At 44.8% G+C, this 21538-nt stretch overlaps 1 long non-coding RNA gene across 1 annotated transcript in view; it reads right to left on the reverse strand.

Moving 5' to 3' along the window:
• The window catches only part of LOC122422610, a 129287-nt gene that overhangs the window by 32502 nt on the left and 75247 nt on the right, over window positions 1-21538 (reverse strand). The window lies entirely within an intron of this gene.

Raw genomic sequence — 21538 nt, forward strand, 5'->3', positions numbered from 1 at the left:
CTGAAGCCAGCCAAAACCCACACAGTTGCATTTCCATGTCTCCACTTAGCCAGCTGAATAGAAAACCCAGCGAGGTTCAAACAAGCTGACAGACAAGCAGAAGAGGACTCACGAGCAGACGGTTTCCCCTCAGGTCTCAGGAGGAGCTGCGGGTCCACACCGGGAACGGGCGCTCTCAACCCCTGGGCTCAGCAGCGCCCTCATCCTCAGGCTGGCGGCTCTGCCCTGACGGGAGCTGGAAGGCCACCAACCGCCCCAGGCCGACCTCACTCCCCTTCCACTGCTGGAGCCTGACGACAGCCAGCCGCACCCCTTCCGGCAGAACCAGAGCCCCTCTGCCCCTTGATTCCAGGGTCAAGCCTGGCCCTGGGTCCTGATTGCTCACTGCCCTAGTCCTGAGCCAATCACGGTGGCCAGGGAGGACGGAACACACCCACTGGCCAGGTCCGGGTCATGTCACCTTCCCTAGGGCACGTGGGAGCTGCTCGCCGTGTGTCAGGGCTGGACACAGTGCGATGCCCCAAGAGCAGGACTAGGAGTCCAGTCACTGTGTCCGTGTGCTCAGAGTCCTGGGACGTGCTTCCACGCATCCTCTCGACGCACCACTTTGTCCTCTGCAGACAAAATGGTCATGACACACCTCTGCCCTTCCCAAGCCCTGTTTCACATTCAAGGGAGCAAGGACTCCTGTTTCAGGATGGGTTTGGAGATCCTCTGCTAGCCTATTAGAATAAATTATTCAGTCAAAAACCACCCGCAAGCACCATCACATGCTGCTCCGACCTTGGAGGTCTATTCGTTGTTGTTTGGAGTCGAGGGCGTGGCCCAGGGCGAGTGAATTTTCTGCAAGGAAGCACCTGAGACACTGAATCACAGAATCACTTTGCTGTATGCCTGAATCTAAAATTCATTACAAATCAACAATGTTTAAATTAAAAAAAAAGGATTCACTCATCAAAAATTGTTCTAAAATGTGTCAAGTTTTTCTTTGAAGTGTTGGTTCTTGGTATGTGTCTAATCTTTGGTGGTTTCTGTGAGGTAGGGACCTGACGTCCTTTCCCAATGGATATCAACTAGTCCCAGTGGGCCTCCTTTCTCCCTTTACATGTTTAGAAAGACTTCTCCAAATCCAAAGTATCAAAGGCTTCAGGTCTTTGGTCATTTGGGAAGCACCCAAGAGGCAGGTGTCCTTTTCCGAGTCTTCTCCTCGCATTTGGCCACTGCCAGTTTCTGGTATACACAAGTGCCCCAGAAAGTTCTGTGTAGTGAACCGTGCATGTTTCTGTGAGGACAGAGGATGTGAGCACGGAGGAGGGGCTGAGTCCATAGCGACCACTGACCATGCTGAGCAACTCCACCATCAAGTCTGGCTGAGACTTCCAAAGGCAAGTTCTGTGTTTCTTCCTTTGGTGTCTGGCTGCACACAGGAAGGTTAGTGGATTGGGACTTTGGTCTCTGGGATCAGCAGTGGAGTTGAATCTAACCAGCAGTTTAGACTCACAGCCTGATTGTCCATTCTGTTTCCACCATGTGGGCTCTCCTGAGCTGGAGTGGAGATATTTCTGATACATTTCTGCTAAAGGCCTGAAAAGCAGTCAATCCTTTTGCTTCCCACGCCCTGCCTTGTCTGTACTTCTGTCATTTTTTTAAAATAGAGTTCATCATCAATGTTGTTTGTCCTTGTGTCATTCTGACAGTTAGGCACCTGAGGCTTAATAGACCTAAAGCTCCCGAGAGCTCTTGGCCTGGTGGACACATGGAGAACTCAGGGAGCAGCACCACATCACACTGGAGCCTGGACCAGAGAGAAGGTCCTTGCCAGGAAGAGGCCGGCCCTGCGGTGGGGATTCCGAGTTATCACTTCTGATCTTTATCCCATGGTTCTTGGTTCAGGCCCCATCTGAGATCTGGAAAGGAGGTGGCCTCCCTCCCTGACCCAGAGCTAGTATCATTTTCGTCCTGATCCTCGTCCAGCCCCATCTGGCTCCCCAGCTCCACACTTGACCCTTGCCCACAAGATGAGGAGAGCCTAGTTCCAGAGAATTTTACACAAGTAGAGGCTGCTGGCCACCCTCCAACCCCCTGGTCTCGATAACCATTTCCTTTTAGTTTCACAACCTTGGGATTAGGTTAATTTTGTGTCCATCTTGCAGTTGAAATGGTTGAGCCTCAGATCATTGTGTGATTTGCCCAGGGTCACTCAGCAGGTTAGCAAGTGAGCGGGGATATCAACCCAAAATTCCTACCTCAGAGTCCATTACTCTCCAAGTCTTTCAGCTCCTGGCTTACAATTATTTCAAGGTATTTTATTCTTTTTGATGCAGTTGTAAATGGGACTGCTTCTTCATCTCTCTCTCGGATGGTTCATATCCTGTTATCTGAATGATTTATTAGTTCTAACAGTTGTTTTCCTGTGGAGTTGTTAGGGTTTCATATCATCAGTTCAGTTCAGTCTCTCAGTTGTGTCTGACTCTTTGCGACACAATGAATCACAGCATGCCAGGCCTCCCTGTCCATCACCAACACCGGGAGTCCACCCAAACTCATGTCCATCAAGTCAATGATGTCATCCAAACATCTCATGCTCTGTCGTCCCCCTCTCCTCCTGCCCTCAATCTTTTCCATCACCTGGGTCTTTTCCAATGAGTCAGCTCTTCACATCAGGTAGACAAAATATTGGAGTTTCAGCTTCAACATCAGTCCTTCCAATGAACTCCCAGAACTGTTCTCCTTCAGGATGGATTGGTTGGATCTCGATACAGTCCAAGGGACCCTCGAGAGCCTTCTTCAAATCCACAGTTCATAAGCATCAATATTTTGGCGCTCAACTTTCTTTATAGTCCAACTTTTACATCCATACATGACCACTGGAAAAACCATAGCCTTGACTAGATGGAACTTTGTTGACAAAGTAATGTCTCTGCTTTTTAATATGCTCTCTAGGTTGGTCACAACTTTCCTTCCAAGGAGTAAGCGTCTTTTCATTTCATGGCTCCAATCACCATCTGCAGTGATTTTGGAGCCCAGAAAAATAAAGTCATCCACTGTTTGCCCTGTTTCCTTCCCCATTATCTGCCATGAAGTCATGGGACCAGATGCCAAAATCTGAGTTTTCTGGATGTTGAGCATTGAGCCAGCTTTTCCACTCTCCTCTTTCACTTTCATCAAGAGGCTCTTTAGTGCTTCTTCACTTTCTGCCATAACGGTGGTGTCATCTGCATACCTGCGGTTGTTGATATTTCTCCCAGCAATCTAGATTCCAGCTTGTGCTTCCTCCAGCCCAGCGTTTCTCATGATGTCCTCTGCATGTAAGTTAAATAAGCAGGGTGACCAGATAGAGCCTTGAAGTACTCCTTTCCCTATTTGGAACCAGTCTGTTGCTAAATGTCCACATTGAACTGTTGCTTCCTGACGTGCATATAGATTTCTCAAGAGATCCTTTAGATGGATTCTTGTTCATATGCATTCGCTAAGCATATCGATCTGTATAGTCCAAGGGGTCAATCATCATCTACTCGAATGTACTTATTTAGGCTATAAGAGTGTCATAGAATGGAATTCCAAATATGACAGAATCTAACTGTATTAGAAATGCATAGAAAAACCTCACAGTAGGGAATGGGGCAAAAGATGCTGACCTAAGTGAACGTTAGCAATGAACAGACTCTCTGAACTAAAGGCAAAATGGACCATACAGAAGCAGGAGGCTTTGTTTGATGGAGTCCTTTCCAGAGTGTGAAAGTGAAAGTCACTCCGTCGTGTCTGACTCTCTGTGGCCCCTGTGACTGTATAGTCCATGGAGCTCTCTAGGCCAGAACACTGGGGTGGGTAGCCTTTCCCTCCTGCAGGGCCTCTTCCCAACCCAGGGATTGAACCCATGTCTCCCGCATTGCAGGTGCATACTTGACCAGCTGAGCCACAAGGGAAGTGTAGTAGCTGACACTTCTGAAACCACTGTTTATGTCATCTGGAAAGGTCCAATGCACAGATAAATGGCAGATGGTGGAAGCCTGGTTCCTGCCTGTGGGAGTGGCAGTTATAGAGTAGCAAGGGGACAAAAGAGATATAGAGAAACCCTCCACATCCTGGATCTAGACTTCCTGGGAGGATGGTGTGGGGAGTCGACGACCTGGGGAAATGCACAGATCTTCATACCTGGAGTGCCATGCAGATGGACTCACCTCACACCCCATCCTTCCACCCACACTAGCTGGAAATGAGGCAGAAGAGAGATGGGCCCCAGGCTGAGAACCTGGAGGCCCTCCCATGTGGACAGACACAGTAAGATGAAGACAATAGCAGGAGGGAATACGACCCGATCCCTGTCCAGAGAACTGATGAAAGACCATAGAGTCCTCATTGTCAGGGTAGAGGAGAAGTGTTCGACTACACAGGTGCAGAAAAGCTCCCAAGGGTCAAAGGACGAGAGGGCGCCACCCTACAGTCAGTCAGTGACATCAACTCCCCTTAGGCTTCCTTGCTAGAACCTGCCTTGGCTAAGTGATGCACACACATGGGAAGGAACCTGAGAGAAACCAAATACAGACTCAGAACCAGACAGAGCAAGATGGTGGGCCAGAGGAAACCTGAAAGAAACACTGCATGTGAGTGATTTAAGCCACCGCAATGGGGACATCTCTTTCTGAGCGCACAGTTTTGTCTATTCACACAGACGGTCTTTCCACTTAATAAACACTTGACTTGTTTCAATCCTTTCTGCTTCTTTGTGGAAATTCATTTCTACAAAGCCACTCAGCCAGGGCCTTCTCACTGACCACTGGTCTACTGGTTAGGATTCAACTCTTTCACTGCCATTGCCTGACTTCATGCTACTGGAGTCGGTAGCCTTTCCCTACTCCAGGGCATCTTCCCAACCCAGGGATGGCACCCAGGTCTCCCGCATTGCAGGTGGATTCTTTACCAGCTGAGCCACAAGGGAAATGTAGTAGCTAACACAGGGGAAGCGTGAGCTCACTACTTCTGCATGGCATTCCAGCGATGAAGGTCTGTGCATTTACCCAGGTAGTCAGCTCCCCACACCATCCTCCCAGGAAGCATAAAGCTAGGATGTGGAGGGCTTCTCTGTATATCTTATCTCCCCTTCCTTATCCATAACTTCCACTCCCACAGTGAGAACCTGGCTCCCACCACCTGCCATTTGTTTGAGCATTGGATCTTTCCAGATTACATACACAGTGGTTTTAGAAGGGTCAGCTACTACACTTCCCTTGTGGCTCAGCTCGTAAACAATCCGCCTGCAGTGTGGGAGGCCTGGGTTCGATCCCTGGGGTGGGAAGATCCCCCGGAGAAGGTAAAGGCTACCCACTCCAGTAATCTGGCCTGGAGTGGGTATTTTAACACCCCACTTCTACCAATGGACAGATCATCCCTAAAGAAAATCAATATAGAAAGAGGCCTTAAATCACACATTAGACTAGATGTTCCTTATTGATATCTGTAGCATATTCCATCCCCAAACAGCTGAGTACAGTTTTTTCCTCAAGTGCACATGAAATACTCTCCGGAATGGAGCACATTTTAGGTCACAAATAAAACCTCGGTAAATTTAAGAAAACTGAAATCATAGCAAACTTCTTTTCCAATCACAATGCTAAGTGATTAGGGACCATTTAAAGGAAAAAAAAATTGTATAAAACACAGACACATGCAGAAATCAAACAGGTCACTGAAGAAATCAAGCAGAAAATTTAAAAATACCTAAAACCAAATGGCTGTGAATAAATGACAACCCCAAACCTATGTGATGCAATTAAAGCAATGCTAAGAAGTAATTTTATAGCAATACAAGAAGCCTACCACAAGACATGAAAACAACATCAATTAGAAAACCTAATCTTACACCTAAATAACCTAGAAAAGGAAGAAAAATTGTCATAAAACTGCCAAAGTCAGCAGAAGGAAACAAATTATAAAGAACAGAGCAGAAACAAGTGAAAAAGAAATGATGAAACACTAGCAAAGATCAATCAACAGTAAGATAAGTCTTGGAGAAGATGAACAAAATTGATAAATCATTAGCCAGACTCATCAAGACAAATAGGGGGAAGACTCAAATCAATTCAAGAGAAAAAAGGAGACATTACTACAGACAACACAAAAAGAGAAAGGATCGATCGTAAGAGACAATTAGAAACAACTATCTGCCAATAAAATGGCAACCTGGAACAAATGGGCAAATTCTTAGAAAAGTACAATCTTCTAAGACTGAACCAGGAAGAAATAGAAAATATGAATAAATCAATCACCAATCACAAACTCTAACTATGAACACAACAATCACAAGCACTACTAACTGTGATCAAAAGTCTCCAACAAGCAAAAGGCCAGGACTTCACAGGTGAAAGCTCTCAAATGACGGAGATGTGACAATCCCTATCTTGATGGCCACCAGAAATGTGGAGGGAGGGATATCCCCAGCTCATTCTGTGAGGCAACCATCACCATGAACCGAAATGAAATCAAAATGCCACACAGAAAAGAAAATTACAGGCTAACATCACTGATGAACAGAAACACAACAGTCCTGAGGAAAACGCTGGCAGAGAAAAGAAAAACACACTGAAAGGGTGGTGCACCGAGTTCAAGTGGGGCTCACCCCAGGGCTGCAAAGATCCCTCACCATCTGCAAGTCAGTCAGTGTGATCCACGATGTCAACAGATTGAAAGATAGAAACCATATGATAACCTCGATAGGCGCAGAAGAAGATTTTGACAAAATTTAACAACAGTTTATGATTTTAAAACGCCCTGTAAATGAGCATAGAAGATACCTACCTCAACATAATAGAGGTCATATAGGAAAAGCTCTCAGCAAACATTATTCTCAATGGTGTCAAAATTTAAACATTTCCTCTAAGATCAGGATCAAGACCATGGTACCCACTCTCAGTGCTATTATCCAATATAGTTTTGTAAGTCACAGACACAGCAATCAGAGAAGAAACAGAAAAAAATGCCTACCTGAAAAGAAGAAGTACGTCTCTCACTGCTTGCAGACGAGCTGTTTGTTCACAGAAAACCCTAAAGATAGAACCAGAAAATTAAGCACTAATCAGTGAATTTAGTAAAGCACAAGATACAATATTAATACACAGAAATCCTTTGCATTCCTATAACACAACAAGAAAATCAGAAAGAGAAAATAAAGAAACAGTGCCATTTCCCACTGCAACGAGAAGAAAAACATAGCTAGGTATAAACCTGCCTCAACAGACAAAACACGTGTATGCAGAAAGATAGGCTGTATGATGAAAGATGTCAACGAGGAAACACACAGATAGAAAGACATGCCATGTTCTTGAATTGGAAGAAATCAGTGTTGTGAAAATGACTATACTACCCAAAGCAAAATTCACCCCTATCAAACAATCAATGACATCTTTTTAAAGAACTAGGAGTAATAACTTTACAATTTATAGGGGAAAAAATAAGACCCAGAATGGCCATAGCAATCTTGGAAAGCAATGTGGAACTGGAGGAATCAACCTTTCTGACTTCAGACTATACTACCTACTAAGCTTGAGTCATCAAGACACTAAGGTACAGGCACAAAAACAGCAACATAGAGCAATGGACCAAGATACAAAGTGAGGGATAAACCCACACTCCTATAGGCACCTTTTCTTAGACAGGGGAGCAAGCATGTACAATGGAGAAAGGACAGAAAAGAGAGCCTCTTCAATAACTGGGGCTGGAAAATGGGGCAAATACATGTAGAAGAATGAAATTAGAACACTTCTTAACACTATACACAAAAATAAATTCAAAACGGATTAAAGGCCAAATATAAGGACAGAAACTATGAAATTCTTATAGGAAATCATAGGCAGAACACTCTTTGACATTTATCACAGCAAGATCTTCGTTGACCCACCTCGTAGAGTGACTGAAATATGAGCAAAAATTAAAAATGGAATCCAGAGAAACTTCAAATATTTACACAGCAAAGAAAACTATAAACAAGATGAAAACACAGCCCTCAGCATGGGAGAAAATGATTGTAAATGAAGCAACTGACAAAGGATTATCTGCAAAGGACACAAGTAGATCATAGAGCCAGATATTAATCAGGAAAAAGAGAACCAATTGAAAACGAGCAGAGACTTGAACACATTCCTCCAAAGAAGACATGAGGAAGGCCACCAAATACATGAGAATATGCTCCACATCGCTCATTATTAAGGAAATGCAAATCAAAACTCCATGAGGTATCACCTCTCACCAGTCAGAATGACAATCATCAACAATTCTACAAATAATAAATACTGGACCGGACATGGAAGAAAGGGAACCCTCTTGCACTGTTGGTAGACATGTAAATGGATACAGCCACTATGGAGAAGAGAATGTAGGTTTCTTAAAACACTAGGAATAAAGCTCACATATGACCCAACAATCCCCTATTGGGCATATACCGTGAGAAAACAATAACTCTAAAAAGACACATGTACCCCAATGTCCACTGAAGCATTATTTAAAATAGCCAGGGCATGGAAGCAACCTAATGTCCATCAGTAGAATAGTGGATAAAGAAGTTGTAGAACATATACACAATAGAATTTTACTCAGCCATGAAAAGGAAAAAAAGTATGAGTAAGTTTAATTGAGGTGGATGAACCTAGAACCTGTGATACAGAGTGAAGAAAGGCAGAAAGAGAAAAGCAAATATAGTATATGAATGCAACATATGGGATCTTGAAAAATGGTACTGGTGAACATTTAAAGGGCAGATATAGATACACAGATGTAGAGGAAGGGCTTGTGAACTCAGCTGGAGAAGGAGAGGGTGGGATGAATTGAAACAGTACCATTGCAACACAGCCACAACCATATGTAAACTAACTCACTAGTGGGAAATTGCTATATAACATAGGGAGCCCAGCATGGTGCTCTGTGATGACCTAGAGGGTGGGATGGGAGGAAGTGGGAGGGAGGCTCACCAAAGAGTGGATAATATACTTCTGGCTGATTCATGTTGATGTATGAGGAAAAACGACCAAAATTGTAAAGCAGTTATTCTTTAATTAAAAATAAATACAAACCAAAAACTATCATTCAACACATCTGTACTGTCATCTGAGCTATATGCGATCATCGTCCATTCCTAGCTACTTTTCCACTATATATTCGTGCTTATAAATGTCATTAAAGGTTTTGAAAATATGATTTTAATAGCTACACAGTATTCCTTAATATCCTATACATAAATTATAAAAATTTCAGCCTCATCATAGAATCATAATACCAAAAAAGGGTTACATTTTATTTTATTTTTATTTCTCTTTCCAAAAAGGTTTACATTTTAAACTAAAGCTTGCGTTTTCAATTCAGTTAAATGAGCATTCCTCTGAAGATGTAAAATTCTTATGAAAAATAAATTATTTGGACTCCTTGATTTCATTGTTGTATCTTATTGTCATTTATTTCTACGGACTCTTTGACTTGTGACAATTTTGCCTTTGACTGTACTGTTTCGCTGAGATAAAATCTTAAATTGAGGCATTAAGAATGGCAAGAAGAACCCTAGTTAAGTGTGAGTCATTCAGTCACGTCCAGTTATTTATGACCCATGGACTGAAGCCCACCAGGTCCTCTGTCCATAGAATTTTCCAGGCAAGAATCCTGGGCTGGGTAGCCATTCCATTCTCGAGGGGATCTTCCTGACCCAGGGGTCAAACCCAGGTCTCCCGCATTGCAGGCAGATTCTTTACCACATGAACCACCAGAGAACCCTGACCGTGGTGTACATGGATGTACAAATCCTCAGAAGGATATTAGCAAACCAAATGGAACAATACATTAAAAGAATCATACACTGTGATCAAATGGAATTTATCCTGTGCCTGCAAGGATGATTTATTATCTGCACATCAATCAATGTGATACACAATATAAACAAAATTAAGAAGAAAATCATGTGATCTTCTCAATAAATGCAGAAAACGCTTTTGACAAAGTGTAACATCAATTTTGATACAATCTTTCAATACAGTGGTTATACAAGGAACATTCTAAAGGGTATATACCACAAGCCCACAGCTAACATCTGACTCAGTGGTGAAAAGGTGAAACATTTTCCTAAAAGATCAGGAATAGTACAAGGATGCAAACTCTCACCAATTTTGTTCAACATAATAGTGGAAGTGTCCTACCCAGAGTAACTAGGCAAGAAAAGGAAATAAAATGCATCAGCATTGGAACAGAAGAAGTAACACTGTCACTATTCGATTATGACAGGATTTATATGAAAGCCTTAAAACTTCACCAAGTAACAACTATTAAAACTAATATCACCAAGATAGCAGGATATGAAGCATCAGGGAGAGACAAAAACAGTCCCATATACAAGTGCATCAAAAAAAAAAAAAATAACCTGAAATAAATTTAACCAAAAAGCAGAAACACCTGTGCAATCATGGACTCCAAGACAGAGAGTCTGGGTTCAAATTCCAGCTCACCCGCTGACCTGCAGAGCGACCCAGGGCAAACCAGACAATGATCTGAGGCGCAACGTATTCAAATAAAATGGACACAGACCCAGGATCTCCTCCCAGGGTTATGGAATTCCAAGGAAATGCTTGGGCCAAAGGGTTGGAGTGTCTCCAGGAGCCTCTTCTTGTATCATCTCCTCTAGAACCGGACTCTTCTGATCCGGTGGGTGAGGGTCCAGGGTAGAACCTGGGAGCGAAATGGGACTGGACGAGGACCAGGACAAAAAAAAAAAAGTACTAGTTTTGTGTAATGAAGGGAAGCCATGTCCTTTCCAGATCTCACAGTGGGGCCTGCACCAAGGGCCCAGGGGATGCACAATCAGAGGTGATAACTCTGACCCCCGCCCCAACAGGAGGGAAGGAGCCTTCCTAGCAAGGACCTTCTCTCTGGCCCAGGCTCCAGTGTGATGTGGGGTTGCTCCCTGAGTTCTCCTTGTCTCCACCAGCCAAAGAGCTCCCAGGAGCAGGAGGTCTATTAAACCACAGGTGCCTGAGTGTCAGAATGACACAAGGATGAACAACATTGAAAATTAGCTATATAAAGCCCATGGGCTGGTATCACATGGAGTTCATGCACTGAGACACAGGAAGGATTCAATACAGGGCTGATATAGCACAGAATGGGGCGGAAACAGGCCTGGATAGGCTCTGGGACCTAGGAAAAAGGACTCGTCTCCCCTTCCTGCCTATGTAGAGACCACCCAGCGGGAGGACCAAAGGGAAGACTCATACATCACCCCCTCTTATATACAAATTTCTGGTCCTCTACTTAATTTTCATGAGGCCTGGTGTGTCCACATCAGGCCATCTTTCCTCAGATTGTACTGAATATTTAGGCTCTTTCGTGCTTCCATACACACTTTGGAATTCTTTCTTTTAGTTCCCTCAGAACATCCCTTGGTATTTTAAGAGGAATGACCTGCAAATTATTAGCTTGATATCCTGGTTTACATTAGCTTGAGACAGAGAATTGGATGAATATTTAGAACTATTTCTGGGACCTGTGAGCTAAAGGCAAATTAAAGAAATGGGTTCCATGAAAGGGGACATCACTCAGGCAAGTCCTGGCACTGGATACTTTTAAACTGCAGTACCAAATGCATAGATGTACCTGTTTTAAAGATTTTTAATGCTCTCTCTCAATCGCTCTATTCTCAATTGCCATGCAGAGACTTTACTGATATACCCTGGATACCCAGGTCGCTTGACAAATGGTCAGTCCTGAAACAAATGATAAAGTCAGATGATTAAAAGGAAAAAGAGAGACAGCAAATAAAAATATGAATATCCAGGAATTCCCTGGTGGTCCTGGTGCTAAGACTGTGCACTCACCAAGCAGGAGTCGAGATTTGATTCCTAGTCAGGGAACTGTATGTCACAGACCACAACTGAGACCCAGAGCAGCCAAAAAATTAAAAAGACGAATGCCACAGACAGCATAAAAAAATAGTGGTATCCATATATTTCTGATAAATGCTATTAAAAATGGGGACACTTCCTTTTCTTGAAATGACCTGAGGATTATTAGAAATAAATTAAGGAAATTTAACAACAAACAAAAGGCAACAACAGAAAATATACTATGCCAAACAAAAGAAGTCAGACACAAACGAAAACACATGATCCGATTTTTATGAAAAGCTCGAAAACAGATCTAATCTCTGGAGACCAGCAGATAATTGCCTGCCTGGTGTTGACCAAAGTGGTTGGGAAAATGCCAAGATGATTTGGGGTGATAGAAACATTCTGTATCTTGCCTGTGGTGGCTGTACCTGGGTGTATTTATCTGTCAGAAATTATAAAACTATACTGCTAAAGTAAGTTTTATTGCATGTTGATTATACTAAGCTCATGAAAAGATAATTAACATTGTTTGTCACTAGAGAAATGCAATTTAAAACCACAATGAGAAACCACCTCATATTTAAGAAAGCTTCAACGTAAAGATCAGAAACAACAGAATAGAACAAGGCTGCACAGGATTAACAAGTGGAGGGAGACCGTGGAGACACTGCAACCCTGGATCTTGCTGGGGAGAATGGAAGATGATGTGACCACTGTGGAAAATAGTTCACAGATTCCTCCAAAAGTTAAAATTACCATATGACCTGACAATACTGCTCCTAGGTCCTAATCCACAAGAATTGCCAGTAGGGACTGCAACAGATACTTCTACATGAATATTCATAACAGCATCGTTAACAGCCAAAAGGGAGATGCAACCGAAACCTTCTTCAGTGGGGCAATAGATAAACAAAATGTGTTATAACACAGTTACCCCTCAAACAACACAGATTTGAACTGCACAGGTCAGTTACATCCGGATCTTTTTCAATACATACATACTATGAAATGTCACAGGGTTTTTTAATCCACAGAAGTTAAACTGAGCTGATAGAGGGCTGACTGTAAAGTGTACACGGATTGTTGACTACATGGAAGGTCTTAATACTTTTTGCTTTCATAGACCTAATTTTGTAAAGGGAATGGTGCTCAGAGATACAGCTTGAGCTTTCACCTCCCCCTGCCTACCTCCCATCTTCCTTTTGAAGTCTGAGAGACGTCTCAGTGTCCGCCGGGCCCACAGCAGGACTTTCCGCCTCTGCTCTGTTTCTGGTGCCCCTCCCATTCCTCGCCCAAGAGTTGTCACAGCTTCTTACTTCTCAGGCCCAAGCAACAATTCCATTCTTGGCTCCTTCCTTTTCCACCAACTCCAGCCATGAATTGAAGAAACATAAAGTTGATTCTGTCTTTGAAATGTATCTAATTCTACCCATGTATGAACACTTGCTTTATTACACTACTAGTACTAGTGACTTCCCTGATAGCTCTGATGGTAAGGAATCTGTATGCAATGCAGGAGACGCTGGTTCGATTCCTGGTTTGGAAAGATCCGCTAGAGAAGGGATAGGCTACCCACTCCAGTATTCTGGCCTGGAGAATTCCATGGACTGTACAGTCCATGTGGTTGACAAGAGTCGGCCATGACTGAGTGACTCTCATGCATTCACTCACTGACTCGGCACCAGAGAGCAGGGAAGCAGATTTTCAGTTCAGTTTAGTTCAGTCGCTCAGTTGTGCCACGTCCAGTTCTAATTGCTGCTTCCTGACTTGCATATAGGTTTCTCAAGAGGCAGGTCAAGTGGTCTGGTACTCCCATCTCTTTCAGAATTTTACACAGTTTATTGTGATCCACACAGTCAAAGGCTTTGGTATAGTCAATCAAGCAGAAATAGATGTTTTTCTGGAACTCTCTTGCTTTTTCAATGATCCAGCAGATGTTGGCAATTTGATCTCTGGTTCCCCTGCCTTTTCTAAAACCAGCCTGAACATCTGGAAGTTCACGGTTCATGTATTGCTGAAGCCTGGCTTGGAGAATTTTGAGCATTACTTTACTAGCATGTGAGATGAGTGCAATTGTGCAGTACTTTGAGCAGTCTTCAGCACTGCCTTTCTTTGGATTTGGAATGAAAACTGACTTTTTCCAGTCCCCTGGCCACTGCTGATTTTTCCAAATTTGCTGACACATTGAGTGCAGCACTTTCACAGCATCACCTTTTAGGATTTGAAATAGCTCAACTGGAATTCCATCAGCTCCACTAGCTTTGTTCATAGTGATGCTTCCTAAGCCCCCCATTGACTTCAGATTCCAGGATGTCTGGCTCTAGGTGAGTGATAGCACCATGATGATTGTCTGGGTCATGAAGATCTTTTTTGTATAGTTCTTCTGTGTATTCTTCCCGCCTCTTCTTAATATCTTCTCCTTCTTTCAGGACCATACCATTTCTGTCCTTTATTAAGACCATCTTTGCATGAAATGTTCCCTTGGTATCTCTGATTTTCTTGAAGAGATCTCTAGTCTTGCCCATTCTATTGTTTTCCTCTATTTCTTTGCACTGATCGCTGAGGAAGGCCTTCTTATCTCTCCTTGCTGTTCTTTGGAACTCTGCATTCAAATGGGAAGATCTTTCGCTTTCTCCTTTGCTTTTCGCTTCTCTTCTTTTCACAGCTATTTCTACGGCCTCCTGAGACAGCCATTTTGTTATTTTGCATTCATTTTTCTTGGGGATGGTCTTGATCCCTATCTTCTCTACACTGTCATGAACCTCCATCCATAGTTCATCATGCACTCTGTCAGATCTAGTCCTTTAAATCTATTTGTCACTTCCACTGTATAATCATAAGGGATTTGATTTAGGTCATACCTGAATGCTTTAGTGTTTTCCCCAGTCTCTTCAATTTAAGTCTGAATTTGGCAGTAAGTGTGATATTATGTAGCCATTAAAGGAATGAAAGTGGGTCCTTTGTAAAGATGTTGATGAATAGTCAGTCATACAGTGAAATGAGACAGAAAAAACACACACTAAATATTGTATATTTACACGTAGATATGTGTGTACATATATATATGGGCTTCCATGGTAGTGAAGAGGAAAAGCTAAAATTTTACACCACCTCCTTCTCCTTCTGCCTCTGTAACTCAGCTGGCCCCTTGCAAAGTCTAGATCACGTAGGTCACGTGGTCTCAGAAAGTGGGGACTTGCAATACTAAGAACTGGAGTTTATCTCACTCACCCTTGTCCGGCTCTTTGCAATCCCCCCATCCCCTGCAAACCTGCTTCTTCATGCCTGTCCAGGCCAGGCATCCCCCCACCCTATCTTGACCAAGGGTCTTGCACACGTGGAACCCCTTAGTTTAAACCAGCCTATTTACAGCTAGTGTTGCCCACTACAGTCTGTCTATAAAAGCTCTGTAATCCCTTTGTTCGGGACTCAGAGCCTGGAGTGTTAACTCCTCTGGGCCGCCGGCATAATCAACCTGAGCTCTCCAGCTCTCCCAGTGTGGTGCTTGGTTTTTGCAACAGCAGCTCAGCTGGTAAAGAATCCTCCTGTGAGGCAGGAGACCCCAGTTCAATTCCTGGGTTGGGAAGATCCCCTGAGAAAGGATAAGCTACATACTCCACTATTTTTGGGCTGCCTGTGTGGCTCAGATGGTAAAGAAACTGCCTGCAATTTCAGGCAGTGGAAACAGAGAGAAACATTATTATTTTGCACTCCAAAATCACTGCAGATTGTGACTGCTTCCAGCAAACTAAAAGAAGCTTGCTCCTAGGTAGAAAAGTTATGACCAACATAGACAGCATATTAAAAAGCAGAGACATTACTTTTCCAACAAAGGTCCATCTATGGAGTCAAAGCTATGGTTTTTCCAGTAGACATGCATGGATGTGAGAGTTGGACTCTAAAGAAAGCCGGGTGCCAAAGAATTGATGCTTTAGAACTGTGGTATTGGAGAAGGCTCTTGACAGTCCTTTGGACAGCAAAGAGATCAAACTAGTCTATCCTAAAGGAAATCAGTCCTGAATATTCACTGGAAGGACTGGTGCTGAACCAGAAACTCCAATAGTTTGGCCACCTGATGAGAAGAACTGACATATCTGAAAAGCCCTTGAGGCTGGGAAAGACTGATGGTGGGAGGAGAAGGGCATGACAGAGGAAGAGACGCTGGATAGCATCACCGACTCAATGGACATGAGTTTGAGTAATCTCTGGGAGTTGGTGAAGGACTGGGAGTTCTGGTGTGCTGTAGTCCATGGGTTCGCAAAGAGCTGGACACAACTGAGTAACTGAAGTGAACAGAACCCTAATTTGTTAGGAAATGATTGTCACAGACAATATGAGGAGGGCTGAAATACACGTGCAGGTACAAAATGAACAATGAAAGCAACAAATTTGCACCCTCCAAACACTCTGATAGGCAGAACAGATAGTAGACATGTGAAACAGCAGATACAAACAAACCTCTGTCATTCCTGAAGATGTGTTCATTAAGTAAAGTCTATGCATGGGTCTGTTTTGAAGATGCAAGTTCGATGAAACAGCTGCCTCTAGACATGCCTATCTTAAGAAAATTCCTACCTTGCCCCTGTCTAGATTTCACTTCAAAAAATGGATCAACTTCACCCTCCATATCTAGACACTTGGAAACTGTAACAAAATGGAAGGAACACAAAGGCAGCCGTGGTGCACCCACTCCCCAGCTGTGATCCGAGCTCACCTGTCCTTCAGTCCAGCTGCCTTTCTCACCAACGGGGATGGGACGGCTACTGGCAGGGCCACAGAGCTGTGTCTGCTCAAGTCAGGGTCACCCAAATGACCCGCCTGAAAGGCTGAAGTCTGAGCCACAGACCACACAGCGAGTGTATGTTGTGAACGTTCGGAGTCTAGGACAACACATTTCCCACCAGGACGGTGGAACCTTGGACTTCACTCATAGGCTGCCCTATTCTCCCCTCCCATTCATTTGGGAAGACTCAACTGCCTTCCCAGCCTTCAGTCCAGAAAGTTGTTTCAGTCTCTGAGAGCCAGGCTGACCTTGGGAACCTCTGCTCAGGGACAAGGTCCGGATGACCCGATGCACCCCTACAGGCTGGGTTACGGCTCTGCTGCACATCGGGAAGCAGATGAGCACTGGCCAGGTCAGGAGGGCAAGAGGCTGGTCCAGACAATGCCCTGGTGCCCAGCAAGTCTTCTTGAATTTCAGTTTCCCCATCTCTAAAAGTCAATGACCAGATTCCCCAACACCACTTTTTGAAGAAACTGTCTTTTTTTCCCCTCCATTGTGTGTTCCTTTTATATTTAATTCTATATTTTAAGGAAAGATGGGATCCTAGCTGTTACCATGGCCCACCTTCACTGAAAACCTAGCTATAACCCATAGGAATGTCACTTTTTCAACTTTTTAAATATATTTTCAGGGAGTGAAATTCATTACAAAATTTATTATTTTTACATACACCTTTTGGAGGCTGTTTGTGGTGTCTGCATTATGAACATATTTCCTCACTACTATAAAACTTCTGACAGATGATGCTTGACACATGTAATTGTTATGTAGGGAACAGAAAAGTGTATACCTGACAACGGGGGAAAGTAGTGAATGTGATCAGTCAAAGTAGCTGTCATAGAAATGAATTTACCCTAGATTTACTTGGGCCTGGAGTGCTAGGCTAAAATGTAACACTCAGTTGTTGCTATATTGGTCCCATGAAATCCTTTTACTGTTTCACTGCAAATTAGGTCAAGTATTAAGAAAAGTATCACCAAAAAATACATACTATGTAAGTCAGAGAAAGGCAACTATTGTATGCTAATGCATGGGTATGGAAACTACAAAGATTACTAGACTAAAGATTAAAGGTTACTGATGAACCTATTTGTAAGGCAGCTATGGAGACGCAGACATAGAGAACAGACCACAGACTTGTGGACACAGTCCAGGAACAGAGGGTGGGACCAACTGAGGAAACAGCATGGAGACATTTGTATTACTTTATGTAACCAGAGCAGGTGGGAATTTGCTCTGTGACACAGGGAGTTCAGCCTAGTGCTCTGCGACAACCTAGAGGCGTGGGATGGGCAGGGAGAAGGGAGGGGGTTTCAGCAGCAAGGGACATATGTGCACCCGTGGCTGAGTCACCCTGATGTATGTCAGAAACCAACACAAGGTTGTAAAATAATTGTTTTCCCATTAAAAAACTGGAAAGAAACACTATGTAGTAAACACAAAATTAAAGGCTATTAAGAAAGACAGACCAGCTTGATTTTCTGGTGTTAATAGCATTTTCACTGCTATGACTACATCTGAAGAAGCTTTAAATAAATCCTTTAGACTAACCTTCATATAACAACATTATAGGCGACAAAAATTGACCTTTTTTTCTTTGAAGAGAGTAAAAAGTGAAATATTTGTTATGGTTATATTCTTTAATATCCATAAAAAAGATCAACTTCACTTTAAATACTTTTTGCTTTATCAAATAAGGTATAAAATATTCAATTATACATATTTAAACACTATTACTTTTAGAATCAGTCATCTCTTCATACTGAAAGCATGTTTCCAATGCTTCCACATTGATAACTATATGTCTGAAAAATCATGAACTCTGAAAAAATAACACTTAAAAAGCACAATTGAGGCAGTGTGCCATCCTAATGAGGGAAGGTGATCCTGTCACCCCTAGTGATTAGTGAGGCTGAGCATGTAAAACTTACACATTTGTGTGTCTTTGGAGAAACGTCATAATGTTGAGAGTCCAGAAACATATCCAAGCATCCATGGTCATCTCATCTGTGACAAGGAAGGGGAAAACATACAAATGGGAACAACAAAGCCTCTTCAGTAAATGTCCATGGAAAACCAGACAGCTACATCCAAAGAATTCTATTGGTTTTTATCTCATACCACGTCAATATCAGTGAAACACATCAACCCAAAGACTGACGTTATGAGATTTCTAGAAATAAGCATAGGTCGTAGGCTCCTTAACATCACAGTATGCTTCACATTTGGTGGGCAGAAGCAGAAATGGGACTCTTCAAGTGAGGGAAACAGGAAAACAAACTACACCAATGGCTTTCCATCCAACTGAACAGCTTTGCAATGGAGAAGCTAAGCAGTCACAAATCACAAAAAGATGGTAAACTGAACATGAGAGACCACTTGCAAGTGGTGTATCTGATAAGGGGCTCACATGTAAAATAGAAAAAGCAAAAACAGCACTCAGGTCCCGAGATAACACACCCTTGTCCTTCCACCAAACCAACTCCAAGCTAAACCTTTCTCTCTCTCTAACCTGGACCTAAAACCTAACGCTAAGCTAAAAATACACATGAGCATTCAAAGCCATCCATCCATCCACAGGACAGACAGAGAGAAAGAAACAGGAAGACATAGACTGAATTCTGAAAGGAAAAGAAAGAGACACATCTAGAGAGAGACACTGAACAAAAGAGAGGAAATGACTAGATTGTACAGACTTTTCATAAATCTGTCTCGAAGATAGAGGCATGGACAATGCCCATCCACCAAAGATGGCCGAAATGACCCAAGGTAATAAGAGCAAAAGACAAGAATGCAGGGGGCCATTACAAGCTCCCACAGAAGCTAAGCTGGGACAATTGAACCAGAATCTTGATGGAAAAAGAGGACCACAAAGTTGGCTAGTCTTTTATATAAGAGAGAAGGTGACCTTCGAGACTTCCATTCAGTCTTCCAATTGGGGGGGGGTGGGGTCTTGAAAAGGCAGGAAGGGGAGTGTCTTTTCCTAGGTCCCAGAGCCCATCCAGGCCTGCTTCTGACCCATTCTGTGCTAGGTCAGCCATTTGTTGAATCCTTCCTTTGGGAAGTCTCAGTGCACAAGCTCCATGTGATACCAGCCCCAGGTGGAAAGGCATGGGGGTCTCGGAGGCCAACAGATCTGGGCAGGAGATGGGAGAATGACCCCCGCTCGGCAGATGGAAATGCTGGGGAAGCCCTGAGGGGCACATGCTTGTCCAGGGCCACGTCACTTATGAGAAGGAGGAACCTGGTCGGAAAGCAGCTGTGTCCTCAGGGCTCAGGCCCTGGCGGAACCCAGGCCTCCCCCAAGGCTGAGGGCTGGGCGGTGTGGGTGCCACTATGCCCGCATGTGGCCTAAGGGTGTGGTTGCACACTCAGAAACACCCAGGTTCCCTTGGGGAGCTCTGTGTGAGGGACCTCAGCAACGAACCCAAGAAATGATGTCACTTCCTGGCAACAGAACTCAACAGAACCCAGAACACAGGGACCCAGGCACCACTGCGAGAGGAGACCCCAGCCAGATCACTTGCTGCCAAGATGTTCTGCTGTTTGCCCCTGCCCAGAGGCCGGGGCCTCGGGAGGGCTCACAGGCAGAGTGTGTGGGATCGCTGGCGACGCTGGCTCAGGGCCCCCCGAGGAGGCCTCTGGCCCTTTGCCCGAAGGAACAGGAAGGTAACCCAGGAGCCCCAGGCCGGGCCCGGCCACCTCTCCCATCCCACCCGGGCAACCCCGAGTCCTTTCCCTGTGAATGGGGACGGGGGGTTCTCGGGGTGTGTCTGCCTCAAGCAAGCCCAGAAGGATGTGCGGTCAGAAGCCTGTGCACCGGTGGCGTCCCCACCCCAGGGGAGAGCAAGCTAGGCGGGATGGGGGAGTCCAGGCAGCGCTGACTGCCCAGGTTGACCTGACGCCCTAAGAGGTGTCTCCTTCCTCCCGGGTGGGTATCTGAGCAGACACACACCTCCGCAGGGACCAGAAATTCAAGTGGGCAGAAGCAGCAGCCATACTGGCCAGGCCCAGCTCGGAAAACACCAAGCAGGCCTGGCTGACGCTTACTGTCATTGCAGAGCTTTCCACCGGATGTGGCCAACGAGGGGGATACGCCATCCACCTCCTTGAGGGAGGGGTCAGAGCCCCATCCCCTTGTCCATGAGGCCCAGTGCAGGGTCCAGGTGAGCGTGCCCATGGAGGGGTCAGCCCAAGGGGGAATGAAGAGCAAGAGGGGAAGGCCTCCCCAGAAACCACCCAGGACACACCGCGGGGCCCAGTCTCGGGCTGCTACGGGGCTCAGCACACCTGGCTCCGACCCAGAGACCCGAGCACCCCTCCCTCTGAGGCAGCATGAGGACCTGGAGCCCAGCGCGGCAGAGCACAGAGGTGAGGAGCCCGGGGCTGGGAATCTGAGTGGGTGGGGAGGGCGCTGAGCTTCACAGGGAGGAGTCCTCCAGAGCTGGGGCTGGGCCTGGAGCAACGGCTGGCCTCCCACCATCTTGCAGACTGCAGTCAGAGAAGGCATCCTATGCTGGGTATTCTACTGGAAGTTCTGGGAAGCTTTAGAGCCCAGTTAGGCCCGTGACAAGGGAGACCTCTGGGTAATCTCTTCTTCTATCCCAGCTCTAGCTCTGACCTTCCAACTCAACCAGGCTCCATTTCCAACACCTGTCCCTACAGAGGTGCTTGCTCCACGTGTAGGACCCAGGGATCCACTGAGGGGACATCGAGACCTGATCCATCCTGTCTCAGAGACACTGGGCCAGCTGGTTCCTGGCCACCACCCTGGGCAGATCGGACCTCTGTGCCTGCAGGACCCCCAGCCCCAGGCACCGATGTCCCTCCCCCTCGGCCCCAACGTCCACCTCCACCTGCACGTGCACCTGCCCCTGCTCGGGTTTTGGCAGGAGAACCC

The sequence above is a fragment of the Cervus canadensis genome, chromosome 20 (genome assembly GCF_019320065.1).
Source record: "Cervus canadensis isolate Bull #8, Minnesota chromosome 20, ASM1932006v1, whole genome shotgun sequence".
Taxonomy (NCBI): domain Eukaryota; kingdom Metazoa; phylum Chordata; class Mammalia; order Artiodactyla; family Cervidae; genus Cervus; species Cervus canadensis.